A 17,673-nucleotide genomic window follows, 5' to 3' on the forward strand; every position below is an offset into this window, starting at 1 on the left:
CTGGGAGGCTACTTCTGTGGCTTGTAGACATTTACGAGGATTGATTGTTTACTCTGAATGAGATGGGGGTCCTCAGAGCGTCTTCAGTACCAATGGATCTAATTAGTGTCTATCTGACCATTTCATCCTTAATGCTCAGTTGGAAAACCTGTCCCATCTGTGAATCCTACCCAGGTGACATTCTCACTATGAAACAAAGGAACAAACAATACAAAAAAAGCAGAATGAAACTAATCACTTTTCTAATTCCCTCCAGTTTTCTCCTCAGTTACAGGCATTGCTTTTCTGGCTGTCATCGTTAAATATCAATTTCTGCGGCCTATGATCCATCATTAGAATAAAGAGACTAGGAAACCATTTACTGCAGAGTGGGGAAATATACTTGATCTTTTATGAGAAAACATTTTCCTGGCATCACCCTATGAATTCTCACTAAATGCTAATTCAGTGTATTACAGTCCATTTTTAAAGGAAAATGAACACATTTAATTTTTCTTCCAAGAGGCTCATTTTGGATTGAGCAGCTGTAGGGAGAAGGGTCAGAATGATAAGTGCTGAATGAGTGCTGAATGAAAGGGGGTATGCAAGGGGATTTTCTTGTTGACTTGGTTCTAGTTCAACCATTTCATGTGCTAATATGTTTCATATTCTTATATTCTTCTTAAAACCTCGTTGTGTTTTCAAAAGTATTTTCTCTGCACATCGCAACCTCCGGGGTATGTGTCTGCCTGCTAATAAACTCAAACTCAATGAATGTATGTATTAGCAGACTAGCCAATAACCTGAGGTGGGTTATTGCTTGCATAATTTGCCATCAATTATTACCAGATACATTTGCACCCGTTCCATTTGCAGATCTTTGGAATTTCCGACTTACCCAATTAGCATGTCCTGAGCTTTCTCCCACTGGTGAGAAAGTGGGGTAATAGTCTCTTCTTTGAGGCACCTCTCCTTAAACTGGGTTTTTATAACAACCATATGAAAAGGGAATATTTTAGTCAACCACTATAGAGACATTGTGAAAATATTAGTATTTCAAACTCAATAAAGTTCATTTATTTGCTGTCATAGTTTTTTTTTTTTTTTTTTTTTTTGAGTTTGAAAGGGCTCTTGATATCATTTCATTTCACCGGTGCAGAAAATAAGCCCTGTGAGGTGAAAGTGACTTTTCCAATGTCACACACCATGTTAGTGGCAGAACCAGGGTCAGACACCATGTATTCATAGCTGAGGTCAGTTTCTGTTCTGGCATGTGGTTAAAATTCACCTTTTACTTTGAGGCTGAATTCAGGACCAGGTTCCTTTTGTATATGCAGAGTGATGGGATTGAGTGGCATGTTTTCAAGGTATTCCTTTCCCATTTCTGCTACACTGATTGCTGGCTATTAGTAATCTTAGGATAAATTTTCTCTGTCATGAGTGTTTTGGTGCTTCTCTAGTTATTTTGAAAACGTTGGGAGGCATATCTCTATGACAATATTGCAATTTATAACACAGGGTCTTCTAACTTAAGGCAGACTCCCATGTCTTTTACTTTTATCTTTGACCGCATGCAGTTTATAAGGACTGTATGTGAGGCTTCTAACTCTAGTTTGCCAAGTATGCGTTTCAAGTTGCACTGGTACATAAGGTGACCTTGATTGCCTAAAAGCTATGTGCTAACAAAATTTTAGTGTAAGGTGTATTGGGAGGAAAAATTGAGGATAAATTATGCTTCTGGCCTTTTGTTTTTTACAGTTCATAAAAATGAGGCTTCTGTATCTTGAAATTGTAGATTTTGGACCTCATTCAAGGTATATGAGTCCTTAATAGCTGATCTACCTTGACTTTTCAGTAGACATAATTGGAAATGGTCTGGCCTCCGAAACAGGAATCTGTGTGAAACAGGCTTAGGTAAAAGCCGTGATTGCTGTCTGCATTAACAATTTAACAGATATTCTTCCAAAAGCCTTTTCCTGTATGGACTTCAGTTACAGTTATTACATTCAATTCCACTGATCACATTCTCCAGGGATTTTTGTCCATTTAAAAAACCTTTATCTCACAGGAGAGTATGAAAAAGATTCATTCAAAGAAACTTAACTTCATAGTTAAAATCTGAGTAATTTAATGGTTGAATTGTGCCTAGAAAATTATAATGAACTGTCTAGAAATCATACTTCTGTATAGATCTCCCACTTACAACTTGGTTTCCTGCACTAGTGAAGAGTTCTACTGAGAATGTGAGTTTTGAAATGATAGTAACATGTCCACTACTCAGGGTGTGACCTTGTACCAGTTCTTTAATCCTTTGAAGTCTTAGTGTCTCCATTTGTGAAATGGGAAGTGATGTCTATTTTGCGAAGTTTTCTGTGAAGATGACATGATTTATATAAATACCTCAGCAATCAGGATTGGATTCTTTTTTTTAAATATATTTATTGATTATGCTATTACAGTTGTCCCATTTCCCGACCCCCTCACTCCACTCCATCCTGCCCACCCCCTCCCTCCCACATTCTCCCCCTATAGTTCATGTCCATGGGTCATACTTATAAGTTCTCTGGCTTCTACATTTCCTACACTATTCTTACCCTCCCCCTGTCTATTTTCCACCTATCATTTATGCTATTTATTCTCTGTACCTTTCCCCACCTCTCCCCTTCCCACTCCCTTATTGACAACCCTCCATGTGATCTCCATCTCTATGGTTCTGTTCCTGTTCTAGTTGTTTGCCTAGTTTGCTCTCGTTTTTGTTTTAGGTGTGGTCGTTAATAACTGTGAGTTTGCTGTCATCTTTACTGTTCCTATTTTTTATCTTCTTTTTCTTAGGTAACTCCCTTTAACATTTCATAAAATAAGGGCTTGGTGATGATGAACTTCTTTAACTTGACCTTATCTGAGAAGCACTTTATATGCCCTTCCATTCTAAATGATAGCTTTTCTGGATACAGTAATCTTGGATGTAGGCCCTTGCCTTTCATGACTTGGAATACTTCTTGCCAGCCCCTTCTTGCCTGTAAGGTCTCTTTGGAGAAATCAGCTGACAGTCTTATGGGAAGTCCTTTGTAGGTAACTGTCTCCTTTTCTCTTGCTGCTTCTAAGATTCTCTCCTTCTGTTTCATCTTGGGGAATGTAATGATGATGTGCCTTGGTGTGTTCCTCCTTGGGTCCAGCTTCTTTGGGACTCTCTGAGCTTCCTGGAAGTCTATTTCCTTTGCCAGATTAGGGAAGTTCTCCTTCATTATTTTTTCAAATAAGTTTTCAATTTTTTGTTCTTCCTCTTCTCCTTCTGGTACCCCTATAATTTGGATGTTGGAACGTTTCAAGGTGTCCTGGAGGTTCCTAAGCCTCTCCTCATTTTTCCAAGTTCTTGTTTCTTCATTCTTTTCTGGTTGGATGTTTGTTTCTTCCTTCTGGTCCACACCGTTGATTTGAGTCCCAGTTTCCTTTGCATCACTATTGGTTCCCTGTACATTTTCCTTTGTTTCTCTTAGCATAGGCTTCATTTTTTCATCTGGTTTTCAAACAGATTCAACCAATTCTGTGAGCATCTTGATAACCAGTGTTTTGAACTGTGCATCTGATAGGTTGGCTATTTCTTCCTCGCTTAGCTGTATTTTTTCAGGAGCTTTGAAGTGTTCTGTCATTTGGGCCTTTTTTTTTTTTTTTTTTTTTTTTTGGTCTTGGCGCATCTGTTACTTTAAGGGGTGGAGCCTTAGGTGTTCACCGGGGCGGGGTAACGCTGGTTGCTGCACTGTGACAATGTACGTGGGGGAGGGGCCGAGAGGGAGCAATGGCGCCCGCTCCCCTCTCCACGAGATTTCAGTCTTTCACTCCGCTACCCACAATCAAACTGGGCCCCTCTGGTGCTGGTTCCCGAGTAAGTGGGCCTGTGCACACTCTAGGCCCCTGTGGGTCTCTCCAGCGACCTCTCCCGTGAGGCTGGGAGTCTCCTGCTGCAGCCCCAACCCCCACGGGCGTTTTCAGTCAGAGGTTTGAGTCTTTATTTCCCCTTGCTGGAGCCCTGGGTTGCTCGGTGTGCTTTGCTCCCCGCCGTTTGTCCGGTTTATCTGTTCGCGAATGTGGGGCTGCGGGGTGCTACCTGCTGCTCTGCTTGCCCTGTTCTCCGCCACTCTGAGTCCGGCCCTCTCGGTTTATCTGCGAGAATGTGGGGCCGCAGGGTGTGCTAGTGCTCGGACTGCCTGCCCCGTTTGTCCCACCACGGCCACTCAAATCCTCTCCGCCCTGGCTGCCCATCTCCGCCCCTCCTACCGGTCTGGATGAATGTTTATTTTTTATTTCCTTGGTGTTGGTCCCCCTTGCCGTTCGATTTTCTGTCAGTTCTGGTTGTACGAGGAGGCGCAGTGTGTCTACCTATGCCGCCATCTTGGTTCTCCCAGGATTGGATTCTAAGGAAAGAGCGGATAGTTTGCCAACCTGAGAATGCAAGGAACCGAGGCTACTCTGGGGAAAGCCTGCTGGGAAGGTGCCCTGAAAACAAAAACAACAAATAGATTCCTCTATAAGAAGTGAAGATGAAGTTCCAGAATTGCCATGGGAAACTTGATAGAAGGGATGAAAATACTCCAAGAAGTAGACATTCTACATAGGATGTGAATGGGAAGAAAAGTTACTAGATGATTTTGTCTCCTTGTGAACACAGGGGCTACATCGCTTAGCTATAAGAAAAGCCAAGGTGAAACGTACACCAGCATCACTAGAAAGTTTAGTGTTGGTGATTTCTGAAGTCCAAGGCTAAGGACTGGGGTTGCTAATACAAAAATGGGCTCATTGATTGATAGCAATGGGATGATAGGATCCTGAAAAAATAGAGGTCCTGAGGCGGTGCTATACATCAGAAATAACGTAGGCGCAATGTTTATAATAAGTGGCCTTGTTGCAGTGGCGGTCAAGAGACTCTGACTTGTTGAACTTTGTGGAGATGACTAATAGCAGCATCTTTAGATGAGCAACCCAGACAGGTGTGAGTCCTGAATCTATATAGTGAATGAAAATAATCAAGAATGGATGATCATGCATCCAGGGGTATTATTTCCTATCTAAAATCATTACCTCTTGCTCAATTTCCTGAGTGAACCTATTTTCACAACTGTAGGACCCAAGGACTAAAGAGGCCAGATCCACAGAGGAAAGAGTCTGCAATACCAGGGCAAGTACACGTGGAAACAATTCTCCCACAACTGCAAAGGGGGAAGACAACTCCTCTATGGATAAAATATTTAACATTCAAAAGCAGGTACAAAAGTAGTATCAGAAAATATGGAAATTATGGGGTTTTTTGAGCAATAAAAAGCAATATATTTAAATGAAGTTGAAGCATCACATGAAATTAATACCAGTATAATTATTTACCCATACAATAACGGTGGTGCATGATTTCCTGGATCTCCCTCTCTCACATTCATTCACATTGTTGTGCTCTCCTCCTCTTCCTCTCCCCCCTCTCTCTGTTCACTGGCAACAGGGTTATAAAATATATTTTTCCCTTTATGCTCATTTGATGGTGAGAGAAGTTGAAATCTTTAGTACAATCTAAAATAAATTCAGAATATTGTGCACATGCAGACACAAGCACATACATTCAAAACACACTCTAACATTATTTTTACACACTTACTGAAATGTTCTTGAAGCATTATAAGAAACATTTAGAATCAATTTAGAAATGTCAATTAACACACATCTCAGGACAAAAAGTATAATTGGTTAATAGCAAAGATGACATGTTTTTGAAAATCAAGTCCTTTGGGATCAATTTAATCACATTCTCTGGGGGACAAATTAAGTAAAATAGGTTTCTTTTATTTTTGGTTTTTTAGATAGTTTATTTTTTATTGTACTTTTTTTCCATTAACTTTTATTCCCCTTATACCTTCTTCAAACTCCACGCACCCTCTCCACCCACAATCACCACACTGTTGTCCCTGTGAAAATATCTTTCTACATTTGGATGCTGAAGCTTGCTGAAGCAGGACTGCAAAGGCAAACCTAGGATGATCAATATTGTTACGTTTGACAAATCAAGATTAAATGCAATCTATATGACAAAAACACTATAAGTAAAATAAAAAAGATCAGAAGAAAATATTTCTAGCACATACAAAATGTGAAGATTTACATTTAGAATGCTTACAGTTGACATCAAAATCCATAAAGAAAAGTACAAATAATAAATAGAAAAAATAGCAAAGGATATGAGTCGAGAATTTCCCAAAGTGAAAATTGAAAAAATAGTTCATCTCAGTGGTAATCCAAAGACTGCAAACTGAAAGACTGACAAATACACAACAGTACTGAAATGCCATCTTTTCCAAATCAGATTGACAAGTTTTTAAAAGTTCCATAATTGTAAGTCTTAACTTAAGTGACGAGAATTTGGATCTATGAAAATGACACTTTGAGAGATAATTAAAATGTAAATGTTTTACGCTACTACTTTCTACTTCTCAAATCCCAATTTCCAGATGCACTATACACTGGCATTCATGTCTTTATTATACATTAGCTATATAGACACAAATATAGATAAAATATATGTATAGATAGATAGGTAGATAGATGTGTATTATTACCTTGAGATAGTGAAATAGTGGAAACAATATAAATGACCAATTGCATGGGAATCAATAAATAAGCTCTGGTATAGTCATACTATGAAATATGCTACACCAATGAAAATACAAAAAAAATTAAACAAGGTACATATGTTATGAAAGGGAAAGTTTTCTATGATGTTATCATCAATGAGGGAAAATTTCATAATGATCCATATAGCGTGATGTAAACACATACACACAATATAATACTATATATTTCTACCAGTTAACAAATGTAAATTCACAATATAATCATTAACAAGTTTATATGCATGACAAAATGGAAAGATTCCCCTAAGAAACTTACTTAGGGTATCAGGGTACCTATAACAAAGTTATTTAGAGTAATATCATAATAAAGGAGTATGATTTGTGTGAAAATTGTATATTCTACACTTTAATTCATTAATCTAAATTTACAAAACAAATAAATACTGGTATATTCTTTTTTATTTTTTTTTATTTCTTTTTTCAGGTTTCATCTTTTTAATCAGCTCCATGAAGGACATCCTAAATGCTACATGAAAACACAACAGAATATTTTTTCTTCCGGTATTAAAAACATATGACATTCACAAGTATTTTAAGAAACATCTATATATCAGGTCAGTGATCTTCAATAAAAAACACCACCTGTAAGTAATCATGTTCTTAATTTCTTATAGTTACATTTGGAAATTGCTTCCTAAACATGGTAAACACTGTCTATGAGTTTTTAAAATGTCCCTAGATGCACATGATTTCTGGGGAAAAAAAGTCTGGTCAAAAACTTTTTTTTTTTTTTTGTGCCAGAACCAATCCTGAGAGCCCAAACTAAATGCCCCAGAATTTGTTTTGAAACAGGAGAAAAAACTAAAAATAAAAACACACAGAGCTTTCTAAAAGGTCTTCAACAAGCTACCTTGGGAGCTCAATTCAAAAATATGTTTATGTACTAAAACAGATGTTTCAGTGTAGCTCCAAATCTCTATAAATACAGCCATTGGACGGACGATCCTGGATCAGAAGTTTTATTCCTTGTGTATCTACATTAGGTGCACATGCCTCATCTCAGTTGTCGTAATTGTCTCTGTAGTTTCCTCCTGCGTAGCGGTCATAATCACCCTGGTTTCTGCCACCATAGTCTCTGGACCTTCCATATCCATATCCTCCAGGTCGACTGTCATACCTGCCACTCCCATAGCCCTGGTCCCCGCCACCTCTGGAGTAACTTCGACCATGCCCACGGGCCCCAAAGGCACTCCCTCTGGTTCCACGGGCTGACATCCCCGTGTGGTCCACATGGATGTGGCGACCATCCAGAAACTCTCCATTCATGGCTCTCATGGCATCTGAAGCATGCTCTGGATTGGTGAAGGTAATGAAGCCAAAACCTCGAGATCACTGAGTCTCCCGGTCCTTGACAACGACCACCTCAGAAATTGGCCCGAAGCTGCTGAAGTGATCTTCCAGAGCTTGCTCATCGGTGTTGAAGTTGAGCCCTCCAACAAAGAACTTCCCTTCTTCAGAGGACATGGCAGTGAATTTGAGTCCTAGAATTTAAGTAGAAGGATCAGACAGACAGCAACCATTGAAGAGTAGAGCGACTGAGGAGTGGTATATTCTTTTTAAAAATAATTTTACATTTTTCAATTACAGTTGGCATTTGATACTGTATTTGTTTCGGGTGTACAACATAGTGACTAGACATTTATATGAAATGATTACTCTGATAAATCTAGCACCCATCTGACACCATCCATAACTATTACAATATCATTGTCTAAATTCCCTGTGCCAACGTTTACATCCCCACGACTGTTTTGTAACTACCAATTTGTACTTCTTAATACTTTCACCATTTTCACCCACCCCTCCAACCTCCCTGTCCTCTGACAGCTGTCTGTCTGTTGCATGTTTTTATGCCTCTGCTTCTATTTTCTTCATTAGTTTATTTTGTTCATTAGATTCCTCTTATAAGTGAAATTAAATCATATTTCTCTTTCCCTCAGTCGCTTATCTCACTTAGCATAATGCTCTCCAGGTCCATCCATGTTGTTGCAAAGGGTATGGTTTCTTTCTTTTTTTACAGCCGCGTAGTATTCCATAGGGTAAATGCACCACAGCTTTTTCATCCACTCATCTACTGATCGGCTCTGGGATAGTTTTCAGGTCTTGACTGTCTTAAGTAATGCTGCTATGAACATTGCAGTGCATATATTCTCTTGAACTGGTGTTTCTGAATTCTTAAGAAATATTCCCAGAAGTGGAATTGCTGGGTCAAAAGGCAGTTTCATTTCTAATGTTTCTAGGAAACTCCATTCTGCTTTCCTGAAACTGGCTGCAGCAGTCTGCATTCCCACCAACAGTGTGCGAGGGTTGCCTTTTCTCCACATCCTCACCAGCACTTGTTTGTTGATTTATTGATGATAGCCATTCTGACAGGTGTGAGGTCATTTCTCATTGTGGTTTTAATTTCCATTTCTCTCATGACTAGTGACATTGAGCATATTTGCATGGATGGTCTAGAGGCTCCAAGAAGTATGAGACACTGTTGCTAAAGCCTCTACGGTGAAGTAGTTTCCAGAAGGCCCTAACAGGAGTGAGTGTTTATGCTCATTTACATAGATTTTAGAGCCTTATGTTCCAAGGGTCCTGTTTAAGGTGGGTCTATCTGCAAAGTCACATAAATAAAATTAAATAAAATTTGTACATGAGGAATGTCACCTCCATAATGCAAAAGTGTCTAAGATGGTGGGTTTCTTTTAATAATGTGGGTACTAAAAGGCATTAAAGCTGTTTCCTGATACACTCAGGATTAGAGCAGCCCTCAATCTAACTAACGATTTTCCAAAACTTAACTGAGGTGGCGGGGCCTGTTACTCCAGGTGGGGTTAATGGATCACACCCTTTTTATGAACTCCTGTGTTTTGGTGTCCAGAATAAGTGTGTTGTGAATCTCCTCAAAGGAGATGTCATCAGTGTGATGTCATCAGTGTGATGTCATACCTGTGCACCTGGAAAGAGCTGGATGTGGTTAGATATTGTCTGCAAAGGTTATGTGAGATGACAGGAATGGAGAGGTGTCCCACTGAGTACCCAGGTAAAGGTGTGTTATGTCTCAAAAAAGTGAAGGTTGAGTGTAGCTAGAGGCTGTTGAAATAGGCACTGAGGAGAGTGGCAGTCAGTCAAAGAGTTTGGTGTGACTGCCGAGTATTTACTATTTACTATTTACTATTTACTATTTAGTAACAGTTTGCTATTGGGTGGAATCAGTAACCTAAGTAATATTAGATAGGGACCCCTAATGGGTGGGACCCCGACATGACGGGAACGAAAATTCACACTGAGGCCCCCATTCATGCTTTTCGGGTTGAAGAGCGAGTCAGATTTGGCCGTTCAATTCAGAAGCAGTGGGGATAGTTACACCTTCTCTAGATAGGTCTCATATAATGGGTTTCAACCTGTGAAGGTCCTGTTTTCCTTTAGATTGGGCCCTTTTCTAACTGGCGTGGAAGGTGTTATTTATAAGTGAGGAGGAAGGTCCGTAGGGTAATATTTTCCCGAGCTTATTGTAAGAGCAAAATACTTAATTTTATTACTTATTGGGTCAGACTGTGCATATGCGCTAGCAGATATTTTAGGGCAATGAGTGCTTTGGCCCTAGGGAATGTAGGCAACACAATAGCTCCAGTGGCGCAGCTCAGGCATATCTGTTTCTGTATTATGCGCAGCCACTCCCTGGTTGGTTGGTTGGTTGGTTTTCTTCATCAGCTTGTCCATATGTTGGCCATACTTGGAAAAGAAAGGAATGAGGCTGAAAGCTGTCAATAGTCTAACATCTAAAATGGAATCAGATTCCTTATCACACACTATCACCCCCACACATCAGCCCACCCTCCCCTCCCCTGGCACTGAACACAAACCCAACACCGATTTCTTTCCATCCTTGCCAGTATGAGAAAGTGTTAAGGAAAAAACTCATCTTCATTTGTCACCTCATACTTATTCTCAGTGTCTGGCCAACTGTGGGCTGGCTGGCCTAGTCCCCAGACTTGCAGGATTCTACCTCCCTCCCTTCTCCCATACCTGCCCCTTCCCTCACTCCCTCCCCATCTTCAGAGAGCACACAGAGATACAAACACATTTCTTTTTCACACATGCTAGTATTTTAATCATTAACACAGAATTACATCATTTGGTCCAGTTTGATCTCTGCGTGAAGGACCATTTCTCTAGAATGTTTTCTAGAGAGGCTGCATGTGTTTAAGGGTCTTTGATTTCTGGTTCACGGGGGGTTGATGGAGACTCCTCATTTGGAGAGGGAGACACCTCACTTGGAGAGGGAGACACCTCACTTGGAGAGGGAGACTCCTCATATGGAGAGGGAAACTCCTCGTTGGCAGAGGGAGACTCCTCATTTGCAGAGAGAGACTCCTCATTTGGAGAGGGAGACTCCTCATATGGAGAGGGAAACTCCTCGTTGGCAGAGGGAGACTCCTCACTTTCAGAGAGAGACTCCTCACTTGCAGAGGGAGACTCCTCATTTGGAGAGAGAGACTCCTCATTTGGAGAGGGAGACTCCTCATATGGAGAGGGAGACTCCTCACTTTCAGAGAGAGACTCCTCACTTGCAGAGGGAGACTCCTCATTTGCCCAGGGAGAGTCCTCACTTGCAGAGGCAGAATCCTCACTGGTATAGGGAGAGTCCGCCTGATTTTCTTCATCCATCTCTGGCTGGTTTTCGCTGACTTTTTTACCGCGCCTATGGTATAAGATGATTATCTTCGGCATTTTCCCTCCCTGATACTTTTGTTTGATCTGCCGAAGGGTAGCAGTTACCTTCTCCGATAACTTCAGCGCCTAGTAGGGAAAGAAGATAAACCCAGAAAGACATTGGTTTGGGGGCAGAGGGTGGGAAATAAGTAAGAACGGGGTTGTAAGGGGATGAGAGTGAATTGGGGAGGGGTTTGTGCCAGGCACGGGCAGGGGGAAAGTCTTGCGTGGGGCATCAGTGGGGAGGAAGAGGAGGCATATGAGTAGGGTAGTCTGACCTTCTCCCTTTCATTGTCCGCGAGCTGGGACTCACTCTTCCGCTTCTGTCCTCTGCTTGATGTTGGTGTCTCCTCATCCGAATCAGACTCCATCGTTTCCTCAGCTTCCTCGGCCTTCTGGTAGCACCAGTGCCCCTCGCTAGGGCTCCCGACCTCTATATATACCCTCCAGGAAAATGAGGAACCACACCCTCAGCTGCGATTGGCCGTCAAGAAATTCCTCCAGCCCCCGGTAACCATGGAGAGGCGTGACATCACAAAGCTGCCGCCCCCCCCCCCACATTCCAGGAGGGGGAGGGGCGGGTGCAGAGGAGTCTAGCTGCTCTGGTTAGAGAAAGGTGGAGCTTCCTCCACACCCCCTGATGGCTTTCCCAAACTGCCCTCTCACTCTCCCTCATCTCCTCTAGGTCAGTGCTTGTGGTGCCAGCGGCAGGGAGAGGGCGTTTCCTCTAAGCTGCTCCCCACAGCTGCCTCCATTCATCAGTTCATTCTGTTGTCTCCCAGCTCTCATCTAGTATTTCGTGAGTTTTTAGTACAGGCTTTATTTTAGAGCAGTTTTAGATTTACATAAAAACCGAAGGTAATACCCACACACCCCACACCCAATTTCCCTTATTATAACATCTTGCGTTAGTATGGTGCATTTGTTACACTTGTTCACCATCAGGGAAAAGGTTATTCATTAAAGTCTGAGCTTTATTCAGATTTCCTTAGTTTTTGCTTAATGTGCCTTTTCTGTCCCAGGATCCCGTCCAGGATACACACTACATTTAGTCATCTTGGCATGCCTCATAGGCTCCTCTTGGCTGTGACAGTCTTTAGAAATCTTGATTTTGAGAACCTTGAAAGTTTGCTTTGTTTGTTGTGTTTTTTACATTAAATCCTCAGATGTTATTGATGTTATAGTTGAAAGTTTGTACCCTTTTACCAAGCTCTTCCTATTTCCTCCACTCCTCGGCCCCTGGCTAACACTTTCCTACTCTCTGTTTCAATGAGTTTGACTTTTTCTTTTTAAATATCCCACCTACAAGTGATACGATGCAGTGCATGTGCCCGTGTGTGTATAACATCTTCTTTATCCATCCATCTACGGATGGACACTTGCATTATTTATATTCGCTATTGTGAATAATGCAGCATAATACCTACCTCTATTTTTCTTTGCTTTTTAATCATTTTTTATTGTTATTCTAGTACAGTTGTCTCAGTTTTTTCCCATTTGCCCTGCTCTACCCACCCCAGCCCCTCACTCCCATAGTTAATTCCCACACTGTTGTCCATGTCTCTGGGTCATTCATACAGGTTCTTTGTCTAGTCCCTTCCCCTTCTTTCCCCCATTATCCCTCTCCTCCCTCCTCTCTGATCACTGTTGGTTTGTTCTTTATTTCCATGTCTCTGGTTTTCTCATTTTTTTGTTTTGCTGATTAGGTTCCACTTACAGGTGAGATCATATGGTATTTTTATTTCACTGTCTGGATTATTTTACTTAGCATAATGCTCTCCAGTTCCATCCACGCTGTTGGAACTGGTACCAGCTCCTTCTTTCTTTCTGCTGTGTAGTATTCCATTTTGTAAATGTACCACAGTTTTTTTTAAGTGTTTATTTATTTATTTTTAGAGAGGTGGGAAAGGGAAGGAGAAAGCGAGGGAGAGAAACATCAGTGTGCAGTTGCATTCCACATGTCCCCCACTGCGGGTCTGGCTCACAACGCAGTCATGTGCCCTGCCTGGGAGCAGAACAAGCAACCCTTTGGTTCACAGGCCAGTGCTCAATCTATTGAGGTACCCTAGCCAGGGCTGTACCACAGTTTTTTGATCCACTCATTTCCTGATGGGCAGTTAGTCTGTTTCCAGCACTTAGCTGTTGTAAACAACACTACTATGAACATTGGGGTGCATAGGTTCTTTTGAATTGCTGTCTCAGGATTCTTAGGGTATAATCCCAGTGATGGAATTGCCAGGTCAAAAGGCAGTTCCATTTTTAGTTTTTTGAGGGAATTCCATACTGCTTTCCACAGTGGCTGCACCAGTCTGCATTTCCAGGAGCAGTTTTAGAGTTACAGCAAACTTGAGCAGAAGTTATAGAGTTTTCATCTAATGTCCATGCCCCCACATACCCTTACTACCAAAATACTGTATCAGAATGGTACATTTGTTACAATCAATTAATCTACATTGATACACCATTATTAACCAAAGTCCATAGTTTACATTAAAATTAACTATTGTTGATGTATATTCTATGGGCTTTGGTAAATTATAATGACATGAGTCCACCATTATCGTGTCATAATGAGTAATTTTAGTGCTGTAAAAATCAGCTGTGCTGCCCATATGTATTCCTCCTTCCAATGAAACTCAGGCAATGACTGATTCTTTTATCGTCAACAAAGGTTCACGTTTTCCAGAATGTCATATACTTGGACTCGTACAGTATGTAGTCTTTCCAGATTCATTTCTTTCACTTAGTAATATGCCATTAAGTTTCCTTCATGCCTTTTCATGGCTTGATAGCTCATTTCCTTTTAGGGCTGAATAATATTCCATTGTCTGGATGGCCCAGAATTTGTTTATCCATTCACCTAGTAAAGGACATCTTGCTTCCTTCCAAAGTTTGTCAATTATGAATAAAGCAACTATAAATATTTGTATGCAGTTTCTGTGTGAACATTTGTTTTCCACTCATTTGGGTTAATACAGAGGAGCATAATAGTTGGATCATAAAATAAGAGTATGTTTAATTTTGGAAGAAAGCACCAAACACTTTTTCAAAGTGGCTGTACCATTTTGCATTTCTACCAGCAATTAGAGAGAGTTTCTATTGTTCCAACTTTCTCACCAGCATTTGGTGTTGTTAGTGTTCTGGATTTTGGACATTCTAATAGGTGAGGAATGATGTCTCATTGTTGTTTTAATTTGCATTTCCCCAGTGGCATTTCCCTCCCTTATTTGCCATTTGTATGTCTTCTTTGGTGAAGTTGCGTTTAAAGTCTTTGGCCATTTTTAAATTTTTAAAATTTTCTTGTTGTATAGGTTTAAGAATTTTCTGTGTATTTTGGGTAACAGTCTTTCATCATATGTGTCATTGGCCTGTATATTCTTGCACTCTGTGCCTTGTATTCTCATTCTCTTGACATTGCATTTTGCACAGCAGAAGTTTTTAACTTTAATGAAGTCCGGCTTAATAATTATTTTGTGCATAGATTTTTCATCTGTTATTGTATTTAAAAAGTTATCACCATATTTAAGGTCCTTTAGTTTTTCTCTTTTGTTATTTTTTAGGAGTATTGTAGTTCTGCATTTTCCATTGATGTCTATGATTCATTATGTGTTAATTTTTGTTAGGGCTGGATGATCTGTGTCTAGATTAATTTTTTTGCTTGTGGATCCATTTGTTGGTTCTAGCTCCATTTGTTAAAAAGACTGTCTTTGCTTCTTTGTATTGCTTTTGCTCTTTTGTCAAAGATCACTTGACCATATTCATGTGGGTCCATTTCTGGGCTCTGTATTCTGATTGATTTATGTATTTTCCTATTATTTTAACAATTCCAGCCCTGGCTGGTGTGGCTTAGTGGATTGAGTGCTGGCCTGTGAACCAAGGGGTCACTGGTTTGATTCCCAGTCAGGGCACATGCCTGGGTTGCAAGCCTGATCCCTGGTTAGGGGCATGTGTGAGGCAATCACACATTGGTGTTTCTTTCTTTCTCTGTTTCCCTACTTTCCCCTCTCTCTAAAAATAAAAATGAATAAAATCTTTTTTAAAAAAGAGAAAAAAACAAATCCCACACTGTCTTGACTATTGTAGCTTTATATATATTATCAACCCTCCATTTCTCTTCTTCTCCTTCAATATCATGTTAGGTTATTCTGGGTTTTTTCATTACCAAATAAAATTTATTTTTTATTTGTTTTTAATTCTCACCTGAGGATATCTTTATGGATGAGAGAGAGAGAGAGAGAGAGAGAGAGAGAGAGAGAGAGAGAGAGAGAGATTGATTACATCTCATACACACCCTGACTGGGTATCAAATCCACAACTTAGGTATGTGGGTGCCCTCACCCAAAATCTAACCCGCAACCTTTTGGTGTAGAGGATGACCCTCCAAACAACTGAGCGGCTGGGCCACAGCTCCTTATAAATGGTAGAGTCAGGTCATTAATATCTAAGACATATCTTGCTGGGAGATAGGTTAGAATTTTATGGTATCTATAGATCAATTTGCTAAGAAGACATTTTGATAATATTGAGGCTGTATTATAGTTTTAAAGTATTTTACTTCTAATTACATATGCAATGATCTTCAGAAGCTTAGTGGATCATTAAGATGATACTCCATTTCTTGATTTCTGTATTGCTTTATCAGATACTGAAAGTAGTGTTCTGTGTATCCAACATGACACAAGAACCTATTATGTAGACCTGATGTTTACCAACACATAGAGTCTGTGGTGTGTTCCTTGCCTGGGATCCACTCTCTTTCTATAGGAGTCGTATTGTGAGACAATCTCAACAGTAATACTGCATTGGAAAGTTTATTGTCTCATAAGAAAGCAGCAAATCACTAGAACAATGAATTTTCAAATACTATAGTAAAATCATTTGCATGAAATTTACAATAATACATCTTCACTTGACAAAATGCTTAGCTGCCACAATCACACTAAAATTTCAACCTGGAAAGCCATGCATGTGTGTTTTGGTAGAATAACCTTGGAATATCTGTAGCTAGAAAACAGATGGATGTGCAAAGGAGTTGGCCCGATTTCCCGTCATTGTTTTTTGTGTATATATCATTTGAATCGAGTTGAAAGATTTACCTATTTTTACCTTCCCTCTCTTTATCATGCTAAACCAAAGAAGCACATACATGCAACCCCAAATCTCCTATATGTGATGACACCAGGTTTCTTCCTCTCTGTCCCAACCATTAGAAATTTACAAGTGGTCATCTCCCCTACCACCCCCCGCCCCCACAAGCAATACACAGTTCTGACTTCCCTCAATCTCATGCTGTGTTTTGTGTGAATGACTGAATCCCACCCTATAGTACTTTGGCCACCGTAAAAATCAATATCTATGTGTATTACTTTTCAATCATGAGAAAATGGATTTGTTGTGTTTTATTTAGTTAGTATGTACATTTGTGCTATTTTAGGTAAAGTCTTAGTGGTGAGCTATTAGTTAAATGCTGTCTGAACCCAAAAGTGTGAGGTGTCCTTCCACTAGGAAGAGTTTCTCTCCATTCCCATGTTTTCTTCTCATGTTGGCTCCCATATACTTACCCATTTGTTTTTATTCTTTTGCAAACAGCATCCATTATCCTTCATCATTTCTCCTCTAGTCATTGTTGTCTCTCCACTTGCCATCTCACCTATATTAATTCCTATAGTAAATCCTATATTAAAGAGTACCTGTAAGTAAAAAATCTAATTTGGCTGTTAATAATCATCAAACTAAACACAGGGTTTCTACAGTGAAACACAAACTTATGAAAGGTCCATTAGTTGGATGGTAAAATTTGAAATAACTAATAGAATGTTTGCTATGTACAAAATGGTAGAAAGATCCAAGGCTCTGGGATCATGGCTTTTCTTTTTTAAACAGAATGATGTCCTTGGGAACATATACTTTTGTGAGAATTATTTGAGCTAAAATATATGATATGCCCACACTTTTGTGATATACTTGTAAATAATCAAACAATATGTATCTCCCAAATTATCTATGTATATAAACACAGGATATATACTCATATTCATATATGTGTGAATATTTAATGTTTTATCTGTATTATAATTCCATACATATAGCTAAATATATGTATTATAAATGTGCATGCAGTAATATTAGAAAATAAACACTATAATTGTTTTATTATCTACATCATTAAACTTCAAGGTTATACATAGAAAATTCCCATAGACCCTAATTTCCTTTGCTCCATCAAAATGTTTTTAATTTATCATTTATTTCTGAGGTATTCATATATCAAGACCATGGAATTTGTAATACATTAATGAAAGTGTTAGGTCATTCTGTA

At 39.7% G+C, this 17,673-nt stretch overlaps 1 pseudogene; it reads right to left on the minus strand.

Moving 5' to 3' along the window:
- Positions 1-7,089: 7,089 nt before the first annotated feature.
- On the minus strand, positions 7,090-8,174 carry LOC128779974 (RNA-binding protein 3 pseudogene; annotated as a pseudogene).
- Between the last annotated feature and the right edge of the window lie 9,499 nt (positions 8,175-17,673).

The sequence above is a fragment of the Desmodus rotundus genome, chromosome X (genome assembly GCF_022682495.2).
Source record: "Desmodus rotundus isolate HL8 chromosome X, HLdesRot8A.1, whole genome shotgun sequence".
NCBI classification, from domain to species: domain Eukaryota; kingdom Metazoa; phylum Chordata; class Mammalia; order Chiroptera; family Phyllostomidae; genus Desmodus; species Desmodus rotundus.